Below are 12,365 nucleotides of genomic sequence, written 5' to 3'. Positions count from 1 at the left end.
CTCTACAACTCTTTTTCTTCATTTTCTCTCTCTGTGACTGCCAGCAGTTAAAAGTGACATATTTATGTGTTAATATCAGATAATTAAGTGGGGAATGACTCAGATTAACTCATCATTATCATTACCAGCTTCTTACGAGCTCCTTGATCTTTTGCTATTGCTCTGATGAAAGATACACAGTGAGAGTAAGAAGTAAGATCACACAGGCCTAACATAACTACTGATTCTGCTCACCACTGCACCAGCTCAGTCAATATCGGCTTCTTATGACCGATGGGTCATAAAAATGTCACCTAATAGCAAACCTCTCCATATGGATTGGCTCATTAAAGTGGGTAACATGGAATAACCAACACATATGGACTGTTTTACAAAACCAATAATCACCTCCATCTGTGAAGGACATTACATGGTTGTATGTTCGGTAGTGTGAAATGAGCAAAAAAATATATTTGACATTGTTTAGTTACCAACAAGTTATGAAAAGGCCAATTAGCAAAAAGTTGTGTCCATGTCTGAGTGCAAATGACCCACCAGGCCTCTGGGAAGCTCGTCATCAAGCTATGAAAAATCAAACTGGTTTCCCCCAGTTATAGCACAATAGGCAGAGCTGACTGTGAGAGAGTTTTATAGCAGACTCCCCCTCCTCTAAACACTTGGGAGGGTCCTGATACTGTTAATCCTTTGGGAAGAAGCTCACAACACCGGTGTGGAGTCGGGAAATATATGCATTCATATACAGTGCACTCGATAGGAGTGAATCAATACGATTATTTTAACCCTATAGTGACACATAATTGATGGGTTTTTATGGTAAGCCCCCTATAAGGATTAAGTCTCATGAATTTAAAATGCACCTTAGTGGGAGAGTGTTGATATGAGACCGGATGATTAAATGGCCATATGACATGACCCAGCTCAGAAATAACTGGCTCTATACAGAGCAACAGGGGACAGATCATTTCAACTGTGTTGCACAAATTTCTTCACCTGGAAGCAACGGCAGGTAAAACTTTATTTAGTCTGTATAAACAGCCGTAATCTAATGGATTTTGCATAATGCAAAGCCATTTAGATACTTTGTGAATACAGCAAATAGTTTAGTGTCACTTGCAGTAAACAGAATACACAGGTTGTAATCCCACTAAAACAGAAGCACTGTAATAAACCGGTCCCTCAGAATATCTCAACAAATGATGAATTCTCAGATAGCACACAAATCTTTACATGTATGAAACATAATAATCAACAATGCAGGGAGATAAAAACAATGGATACACTTCATAATATCCACTTTTAAGGAAGGCGTGTACAGCATGCATCCCCTGTAAACCCCTGGATGGTCAGTCCTCATCATATTCATGGACTCCTCACAGCCTCATCTGAATCCAAGGGTTATACGTTAACGATATGAAAGTTCACAGCAGAAGTCGACTATTTACGTTCATACCCTGGTAACATATTAATTCTATTTCATTCTAAGTATAGAAGCCCTATTAAATGGACTCTGAAGCATTATAGGCGAGTAGTTGTACCACAATCACATGACTAATCCCCTGTTTGACACACTTGCTACTTATCTTTATGCTTGTTGCTGTATATTTCTCATTTTGGGGGAAAGTAATAAACTTAACAGCACTGTTTCATTACTAATGAGTTGCTAATGTTGTCTACTCATTTTTTCTCAACTGCCTAAAATTCATCCCTGCTGCAGAATCAAAAGTTGCCCCTTTTACATCATTAGCACAAGCTGTGCATATACAAGGACGACTGATGCTATATTCAAAGTGATGCTTTATTCTATTTCTATTCTATTTGAGACCGTTGTGCTGTGTGCCGGCTGTCTGGTGTTCAGACAGTCATGATTTCCCCTCCCCCTCTCCCAGACAGACCCTTATTGTGGGGGAAGGGCTGGTTTAGCAGCAGTCAGCCAAGGGCCCTCCAGCATAGCTGACAAGCATGTCTGTCTGTCTATAGTGCGTGCATCTGTGTGTGTGTGTGTGTGTGTGTGTGTGTGTGTGTGTGTGTGTGTGGTTTGGTGCATGTGGTTGAAATTCTATGCATAAAATTAAACCACATGACATGGGCATGCCCGCAGTAAGATCAGACACTGTTTGTATCTCCTACATGAACAAATGTATTTATTTGTATTAATCTTGTTGTTCCTTGTCTTCTGTCAGGCTCAATATTATAAAAGCACAAACAATGTCACTGTGTAACATCTTAAAACCAGTGTCACATCCTCTAGTTTTAATACTTTAAAGGAATCACCAGTATACCAGTGCGTATTGGTTGGTTCTAAATTCCTTGAAACAGTAGCTTTACACTAATTTATTCTACAGCTTCGTAGCTTTTTTTAATTGTGTGAAATTGCAACAAAGGTGCTATGACTGTTAATGTAATCAACTATATGGAGCCATTATGTACGGTTATAGCACCAGTTAGTCATTTCAGTTCATAGATCTATGCATCTTTGATGAAGTAATTGGATACAAAATTACTGTAAGATAGCAAGACTCAAGTATGTGCTTTTATACAATTCTAATTGTTTCCATTGTGTTATGCAATGCACAGAATGAAGCAAGCATTTCATTATGCGTATCTATCACACACAGTATGGAGCCAAATGCCTCTTTGGTGTTATGTTAATGAGCACTCCTGCTTATGCCAAATTAGTTTCATTGTTTGTCTGTAATGAGTAGGTAGGTATAGCAAGGCATTTTGTTTTCCATAAAAAACGTCATTGGCGAAGTCAGGTGCACTTTATTCACCACATACAATGTTGTGCACATAAATAAGTCTTGGAGTTATGAGTTCTTTTGCACAGTAGAGGAGGTAAAACCAAGCAAAAGACACACAACGGACGACGCACTTATAATCTGTATGTTCTGTGGTACAGTAAATGCTCAAATGTGGTATTTTCGGGTGTAAATGACATACACCTTGCTTATATGCCAGTACCTTGCATGTGCATTAGTGCATTAATCCATACCTGATTTTATGAAGCTGCTATACAGTACCATGTGCTTGCAGTATCACATATAATATGCATTTTCTCACAGCTTAATTGTCCGTGTGTAACTCCTGACATTTAATGTCAGCACAGTCAGCATGGGCGTTCCTTGTAATAGCAGGTCTGCATAACCAGATTTCTCAAACCGTCACAATGATAAATATGTATCATGCGAGGAGATAATATCTTGTGGTATAATCTTGCAAATTTCCCAACAGTTCTAGCACTTCTGCGTGTGTGTTAAGCTCCACTAAGCTGTATGCAGCCTGTTCAGTGTGCAGTCTCATGCGTGGCTCAGCTGACTCCTCAGTGGGAGACGTGCAGGCAGTGGCCAGGGTGGAGCGGAGCAGACTGACTGCTGGAGTCAGTGGCCCAGTAAAACCACAGCAGGGGGGGATAAGAGCTCTGCTGGTGGGGGGCGAGAGAGGTACGAATCTCTCTCTCTCTCTCTCTCTCTCTCTCTCTCTCCGTCTTTTGCATTTTATTTATTTCCTGTGCATGTTTATGCCTTTTTCTGCATAAACATCATGTGCTTCTGTTGTTTTCATTTCACTCACGTTCTCCAATGTGCAGTAGCAATTCATTTTCATTACTTATCTCTATCTGCCTGGCAATGAATGGAGGACACATTGGTGGTGGTGGTACCCGTTATCTTATCTATAGTCTATATGTCTCTGAGATGTGTTTCTGAAAAGACAGGTAACTTTGGGTGACAGTTGTTCTTCCTTTCTATGAAGGGCTGGAATAACTATGTGTTAGTCGAGTGGAAGCACACAGCCTAAGTTTTTGTGCTTAAAACTGTGATTGCACGTGTTTGCATGTGCATCTGTATTGTGTGTGTGGTTGTTTGATTTCTCTGCTGGGCCTGGGAACATTGCAGAGGTGGACTTACACTTGGTGAGGAGGAGACACAGTTACAGTAAGAGTTCCTCTGTCTCTGCTTGTCTTCTTTCTCATACTCTACTATCCCCTCCCCCACGTCCCTTCCCAAGGCACATGCACGCACAGATGAAATTCCATCAGCGCTGCCACCGCTTGCTTCAGCACCGAAATAATTTTGTGTTACTTTCCCTTTTTTCGTGTTAGTTTCGCATCATGCCTTTGCTACATAAGGGGAGCGTGTAGATGGCGGTAATGCACCTTGACGTTGGTTGCCACTCACCAATAAACTGAGAGATTAAGAAGAAGAAGAAGAAGAAGAAGAAGAAGAAGAAGAAGAAGAAGAAGAAGAAGAAGAAGAAGAAGAAGAAGAAAGGTCATGTGCAGTGTTTCAAAAATCACTGGTGGATATGATGAACATTCAGAACGGACACGTTTTATTTTACTTGTAGAAAAACCTTAACAACTCTTCTCTATTTCCCTCAATTGGACCAGTTTCAGGATGTAATATGTTGGCAATTATCCGCATGAGTCATTAATACACTGGAGTGATCATGAAAATATGAATAATGTTCAGTGGCTACATGAAAACCACGCTCATGCATTTGGATTTATTCAATGTTGTCATATAATCAAACTGAAATAGATTAAAAGCTGATGGTGGATATTATTAAATACTTCAGTCCCATGTAAAAACATAAAAAAAGATATAAGCTATGAATCAGTAAGGTAAATGAGTTTTTCTCATAATCACAGGCCTTTATGACTCCAAATGATGCTTTTCACTTAACAAGGTTCCACCTTGCAGCAGCACCAGCGCTCATCTTAGTCATTATCTATATTGACGCGCTTCTCTGTGCATTACAAAACAATGAGACCTTTTTCTTTTGTCTCCTCCTTTGTTCCCCTGCTGCTGCTGCTGTCCAGACACAAAGGTGGTCTCCAGGCACCGGTGCAGCCAGGAAAGTTTCTGTTGGATATGTGCACATAAATAAAATAAAATCTGAAAAATATTAGAAAAGGTAAATCAAGGAGTGTTTTTATGTGACAAGTGTTACTTCTGGAGTCCACAGGTTTAAGCAAGGAATCGAAAGATGGAGATGGATGGATGGATATATGACTACAAGCTGCTGGCAGGTGGCAAACAAAGACCCGACTCTGTAAACAAAAAGACGTTAAAATGTTGTAAAATGTTAAAGTAATTAATTAAATAAAAGTACTATATTAAGATGAATATTATTTTTCATGACAGGTTGTCACAGAGTTCATTAAATGGGTTGGAGAAAGCAAATGAATTGATTGAGCGAATTTGGCGAGTTTAAATATATAAATACATACACTTGTGCTACACCATGAATCACAGTGAGTATTCAGACACACACTCGGCCCGTCTATATTGTTGTGTGCATAGTTGTTTGACTTTGAGAGGGCGGGACTCTTTGGAGAGCGAAATGAACTAGGCGCGGCCAAAAGGAGCCCCATCCATCTATCACACGTGTAGACAAAGGGGGACTCCACAACACAAAGCTGGATGTGCCCTCTCAAAACTTTTTTTTTCTCCTCCACGACGCACGGCGACGCGCGCAGAGCAAGCCGCCCCCCCAGGTGAGTTGCCTCCGAGCGGGATACTGCCTTTCGCCTCGCGCCCCATGGAGCCGAATCTTTTGGAGTCTTATTTTTCCAGTTAAAAGTTGCTGCTGCAGTTGGTGCGTCAGCGCTCAAACTTGAGCACAAAGCAGGAGAGAGAGGGAGAGAGACCTAGAGGAACACGGGCAAGCGGGGAGAGAGAGAGAGAGAGGAGCGGTCCCCTTTTCCTTTGTCTGATGCGGGGCGCTTTGAGGAGAGAACTTGAGGGGATGCTCAGACACGCATCTTCCACAACGCGCACTAATACGCAACATATGATACAAGAGAATTTACCTGACACTGAGCTCTAATGTAGGTGAGATGGAGTTTGTGCTGCTGCCGTGTTTTTGTCTCTTGGGGATGTTGCGACGCGCAAGACAAAGCAGCCGCCTGTCAGAAGTTTGCGGAGAAAAGGAGCTTTTACGCACGCTGCAGAACAAGACAAAGTGACGAGGAATAGTTCATTAATAGTTGTAAAATAGTTTATTTGTGTGGAGTAGTTTCATGTCAGGGGCTTTCGTGGTCTTAACGAAGTTGCCAGCGCACTGTGGGAATTCAGAACAATGCAATCAGGTGTAAACTCTCCAAGAAACAAAACAGTGGCACAGAATTCAACTTGTTGCACGAATACGCATGAAAGTGTGGAGGTGAAAAGATGCCACGAGGGGAATACAAATTAGATAAGTTATGAAAATCACTCAGAAACTTGTCATAGTTCATTGGAAAGAGAGCAACAGGTATAAGTCGCTGCAGCTTCTTTGTTACAGTAAAAGCTCCTTTGTTCTCTGTCCATACAAAGAAAAGCAGAAGGAGCGCAAATCCACAAGGAAACAACTTTTTCTGAGAACTTGATTTGATTTTCACGGAATAGAAAATGTTTAGAATATATTCATTAAATCTGCAAAGTGCTGGATGAGCTTTTATTTCCTTTTTTCTTCTTTTAAATATTTAAAAAGTGCCGGATCACCTCCAGAACAAAAGCTGCTGACTGAAGTTTTCTAAGAGTTTTTGATTTTGATTTAATGTCTAAAATATAACAAATTGAGTTCCATTTTTCATAATTTTAAAACTTTCTTTGTCATGTGAAGGTGTGGCCAAACAACTTGTTTGAATTTGCTGCATTCCATTGTACAGTGGCCCTACCCGTAACTTTAGATTTACTTTGCAGGATTGATTTAGTATATAAAAGAAAATTACTTTTGAATCCTGTAAAACATTTGGTTTTGGACACATTTGTTTTCCCTCATTTTTTCCAACTCATTCATACTGTTCATACAAACTTTTATGTATATGCTTTTACTTATATTTCTACCTAAAGACTTAGTTAACATATAATATACTATTTAATTGTCCTCTTTAAAATGTCATCAGTTCTAAGCAGATTTGTTGCATGAAGTTTTAACTACACTTCTTTTAATCAGATTTTTTTTCTGGGATCTGTCCGTAGGTGGATTCAAACTCCAGATTAACCAGCAGAGCGCTTTCTGCCATGGGAGGTGAAGGAAATACAAATATGTGGAAATCAAATGGAAGATGTATGGAGTCACCTATCAAGCAGCCTTTAAAACGAGGAGGAGGAGGAGGATTAAGAGGCTGAGCTGTTTTCTTCTGGAGAAGGTGAAGATTCAGGGATTTAAACTCCAGCAGCAGCAGTGCCAGGCGGGATGTGTTCTCGGCACACTTGGAAATCGAAAAGTCATGGAGACACTTTGAGGATTATAAAAAAATGTGCCGTGTCTCCACAAGACACGTCGCGGGCCGGAGTCACTGGAACAGCAGGATATATCATGTCTGATCCCCATCGTCGGCCCTCAGCCGGGGTAGGTAAGATTACTTTGTCCTGGGATGTGCCACTTGTTCAGCCACTTGTTTGTACGGACTGCCCAAACCCCAACTAACACAACACACACACAAATTATTGCTGGGGCTGTTTGGTTGCTATGGTCGAACATTTAAACATGCCTACGAATTGCAGCTTGTCGCAACTTATGCAGGAGTTGGATTCAGTACAAGCAGAACTCAAGAAAAACTTTATGAAAGTTCCTTTTAGGAAAAAACGAACTAAATGATTTCTCCTCTATCCTTTGCTTGTTAAACAAACACGGCAACATGCAGGGTTTACTCGTCACACTTGCCATGTACTTGATTACACAGTTTACTTGATCACACATGGCCAATTAAAGTGCCTAAAGCTCCTCATGAACATGCATGACTTGTATGTATTATAATAATTAAAATATGTGGACGATTACAGATTATACACATATTTGTTCATAAGTCACAGTGTTATATGCTTCTACTTCATAAACCTTTATTTTAATTAATGGCAAGACCAATTCAAATTCATTGTGTTGCATGCAATGTTTGTGTTTCTGCAGATTTACACTCAAATTTGCAGTTGGGCCAAATTCATTTGTCAATCATCAGTTCTTTCTCACGTCTGCTTTGAGATGTTCTGTGATGTCAGTGCTCCATGATCGACTGTACTGCAGTGAATTGCCATCGGATCTGTGGTGCAGTTTCTATTTTCTTTGTGAGCAGCCGTTTCAAAAACATATTCCCTCGAAACCCTTCTGTTCACTGAGGAGACGGAGCGGGAGGGAGGGCGTCTCACAATTAAGATGGAGCTTTTGTATTCTGCCTATTTCTGCAGCAGTTCAATTAGGCAAACCGGATAGAGCTTGGAAAAAGTCAGCCGCCTTCTTAACCTGCACTTCATACTGTATGTGTGTGAGGGAGAGGAGGAAAGGTAGACTCACCCCTTTCACTCTCTTTGCAGCCCCCTCTTTCAGTGATGTCATTGAGAGCCAATGAGAGCGTGCAGTGGTACTTGTCAGCATCCAGGCTCCACCTCCAGCCTCTTTGTGCATGGCAGCCCACATGGTCTTGCAGCATCACATTTTCACCATGCGGTACTCTGCTGCAGAGGAGAGGCAGGGATACAGAGATGTTGCTTGTGGCTGTGTGCTGTGATGATGAGCCACCGTGTCTGCTCGAAAAAAATAAGCAAATAAAAAAAACTACACAAGAACGCCTGTTTATCATTGTGAGCAGACGCATGGATGCAATTTGAAGAGTGAGGAGTATATTGTTTGTTGACATAAATGAGCCATGAGGTGATTCAAATTATAGACAATTAATTATTGAGATTACCTGGATTCATTTAGTTTAACATAAAGAAAGAAAAAAGTGAGCGTCGATCTTAATTTAACAACAATTTGCCATCATTTATAAACACCAGCGCTTAAAAGACTTTGGGAAAAAAAAGCATTGACCTGCCTCTTCCTGTTCTTGTGGCACATGCTCAGGTCACAGCCCGGAAATCACTGGATCAGTGTGAATGTGGGTCAGTCAGCACTGTGACACACAGGTGGGGCAGATATAGGTCAGTGGGGGAGTGTGGGTGCTGATGAGTCATGCATCTTCGATAAGCTGGCACAGAGGCTGCAAGAGAGGAGGAACAAACACGGCGGGTCAGTTACAGAGGGGGAGTGTGTGCAGCGCAACTTAACCAACCACCAGACTCACAGGGATCGTAACCTTAAAGTCACCTGTCGTTCTAGCAATTGTGTATGTCGAACGTACCGCACTGTTAAACACAACATTTCTCTGCCTTCATCTGCAAGCATGGTAGCTTTACATAATAATCATTTTCAACTTTGCCTCGTCTTTTAAAGCTAGGGTTGGTAATCCTGGAAAAGCCACCAACAGCAGGCTACACTTTGAAAAAACTGCAACTGATACAGCCCAGCCGCTCCCACCAGCCGTCTTGTCAAAGCTACGCTCACTGCCTGACAATTTTTGCAACTGTTAGAAGACTTTTCTGTGACTCGCTCGCTAACTTCTATCGTCTCTACTTCAGCGGTGTTTATCTCTCTGGCTTGTAAAGACTCAATCTTGCACAGAGAGAGCGCAGGCAGGGTCCACACAGGCAGGCAGGTCTGTTAGTGACAGCGAGGTACGCATTCGGTTGTGTTTGTTACAGTCCTGCAAGGGCCACGGACACAGGCTTTCCTTCTTCTTTTTTTCCCCAAAGACCACATTATGTTCACTTATTTATAAAAGGTGTTTCACAAACAAATGACCCACCCTACCTTGAACCTTGCTTTTGCCCATTCAAAATCTGCCTGTTGTGTGTATGGCATTGTTACAGGGGGAAAAAAGCAACATTCTTCGATTTCATCATTGACATTATTAAATGATTGTGTCTTAAAGGGATAGTTCCCAGAAAAATGAAAATTCACTCATTATCTACTCAACACTATGTCGATGGAGGGCTGGGTGAAGTGTTTGCAGTTTGCAGTTGAAGAAACTGGGGGCCGATTCTTAAACAAAACAATCCCAAATGTCCACTACCGGAAGTAGCAATGCTACCGCACAACCCACGCTTACCCTTGGGCGAAAGCTTGTGTGCAGTGTGTGCGTGAGAACGTGAACACGGCTCCAGAGGAAGTTATAAGAGGACTTCAGTTTTTTTTTCTGTTGTATTTTTAAGAAGGGGTCACCAGTTACTTCAATTGTATTGGATTTAGCTGCAACGCTGTTTACCCCTGAAACTCCAAAAGTGTTTTATGGACTCAAACACTCCTCCATCGGCATAGTGCTGTGTAGATAATGAGTGAATTTTCATTTTTATCGGTGAACTATCCCTTTAAACATAGTTACAATGGTAATATTCAATGAAATTTTAAATAAATGGAGGGTTAGGGTATCGACAACAGCTCATCCAAAAAAGTTCACAGTAGAAAGCTGCCCTTCGTTGGGTTGTCAGAGATATACTGACCGTTTGAAGTTGATTGGGTGAGAAGTTGTTGAGAAAATTGACTTGTGGACAGACGGACGGATGGACTGATGGACCCTAACCCTAACCCCTATTTTGTAGCTAAGATTTGTGAGAAGATCTGATGCTCTGCAGAACTAATTCTCGTTATAACATTTGGAGCGCTCCACCTATGCGTCCCTTCTTCCATCTGTGAAACTGTGGATTACTGAGTGTGTAAACTCAATCCCAGAACCCGTTTAGTGAACTTCCGAGTAAAACAGAAACATCAGGTTTAGCAAAACTAATCATTTTGACATGCCCAGCACTGAGCTCTTAATAGGCATGGCCCAGGCATGCTCTCCGCTACAATACAGTACGCCCCACTGTGTGCCGCCTAATTACATTGCTTATCTGTAATGCTATTATCAAGTACAGTGCAGTTTTCACCACATTGGCCATTTGGTGGACGCTTTATGCGAGCACACTTTTTTTGTGTGTTTATAAATGTCCCAGTGGGAGTGGAGCTTCTAAACCTAATCCACCGAGTTACAGGGGACAACATTAGCACAGCAATCTGTGGCATCTTCCAGCTCTCAAGTCTCAATATCCCTCTAAGCTGGCGTGCTCATTAAAATGGGCAGTGGCTTCACACCATCTCTTTCTCTGCAGCATATGTGCAACTAAATCTGTGTCACTGTAATCTTCCATCCATCTGTATTTGCTATAACACTAATATAAAGTACTTTATTCTGTTTCTGATGAAGACAGATGAGGAGGCATTTCGCTCTTCTGGAGCACGGCGGCGTGCACCTTTAGGCTCAGTGACACCAACTCCGCCGACTGAACCACGTTTAAATGTGCATCATTCTCATCCAGTTTTAATACTGTTATGCACAACACGTCTGTGAGCCGGACTGATGTTATGCAAACTGCATTAGACCAGAATACAACATTAGGCCTAGAATAACTTATCACTGGCATAAGCCTAATTCTCGTAGACATGCTGTGGTGAGCCTCAGGGATGCTATCAGGTTTAGTTGTACCAATTCCTTGCATGTGGGCACTGCAGCTTGAGGTCCCTCATAGAAATCAATATAATACATATATGTGTATATATGTGTGGACCAGTTAATGTTCAATTAACTTCAATTAATTAATTGTTATGTTTTTATAGTATCATTTATTTGATACACTATTGCAGAGACCGCTCCAAACATGACTGGTTGGAATGGGCTGTTTTCATTTATCCTACCTGGTTTATCTGCAATGAAGCGGTTGTGCCTCCATGATCAATTGTATTCTGTATTGTGTATTAAATTAATCTGAATTTGCTTTACTGTTCACATGTGTAGCTTATACATACGCTTGAACGTTGGCTATATTAGAGGTCTGTTAAGCCATTGCCACAAAGTTCTCAACTTTTCACATAAAAGCTGTGTGCTTTTACTTTTACAAATTTCTAAAGAGGAAGTGATTCTATGCATGTTGCTGCCATGACGGAGATCAGCATCCATGACACCCAAGAATGCTGGTGTCAGTACAAAAGTAATGAAATGATGAAAATGACATGGTGAGCCAGATATTATTGCTATCGTTTGTTCAGATTTTTACTATTATTGAAGTTCCAAATCGCACCAAATTCGACACAGCGCTTCTTTGGGCTCTTAACAATCCACATACCAAGTGTGAAGCTGATAAACTGAACGGTTCTCGAGATATGTGTTCCACATACAGACAGACAGACAGACATATTTGTGGCATAAGTAGATCGATGAAAGACTCTTGCTCATCTACTGTGTCTGCGCACACTATGCTTTTAATGAATTCAGACAATTTTTTTTCACTCTGAAGTGTAATTTCTGATGCACTGATACAAATGGTGACAGATGGACTAATACATTTTGAGCTGGATCTTAAAAGAGGAACAGCCGCTCAGACAGATTTTGAACATGTCATGTGCTGTGTGCCTAAAAAAAAGGGAGAGACTAAATTGGTGAAAATGAGGAAGCACAGTTATACTAATAATAATGTTTAATTCTCTCTCTCTAGCTGAATTACAGTGAGTCAGGAGGGTAGAGTACAGTA

General features: G+C 41.1%; 1 long non-coding RNA gene across 1 annotated transcript in view; it reads left to right on the top strand.

The window, feature by feature from the left end:
* Nucleotides 1–5,362: 5,362 nt before the first annotated feature.
* The window catches only part of LOC124852283, a 108,119-nt gene continuing 101,116 nt past the window's right edge, over nucleotides 5,363–12,365 (top strand). Inside the window, exons 1-2 of the long non-coding RNA XR_007032897.1 lie at nucleotides 5,363–5,497; nucleotides 6,966–7,338. This is a non-coding gene — a long non-coding RNA (uncharacterized LOC124852283). The remainder of the gene's footprint in view (nucleotides 5,498–6,965; nucleotides 7,339–12,365) is intronic.

This window comes from Hippoglossus stenolepis, chromosome 8, assembly GCF_022539355.2.
Source record: "Hippoglossus stenolepis isolate QCI-W04-F060 chromosome 8, HSTE1.2, whole genome shotgun sequence".
Lineage (NCBI taxonomy): Eukaryota > Metazoa > Chordata > Actinopteri > Pleuronectiformes > Pleuronectidae > Hippoglossus > Hippoglossus stenolepis.
The sequence above is the reverse complement of the archived record's forward strand: the minus strand, read 5'-3'. Positions and strand labels throughout refer to the sequence as shown.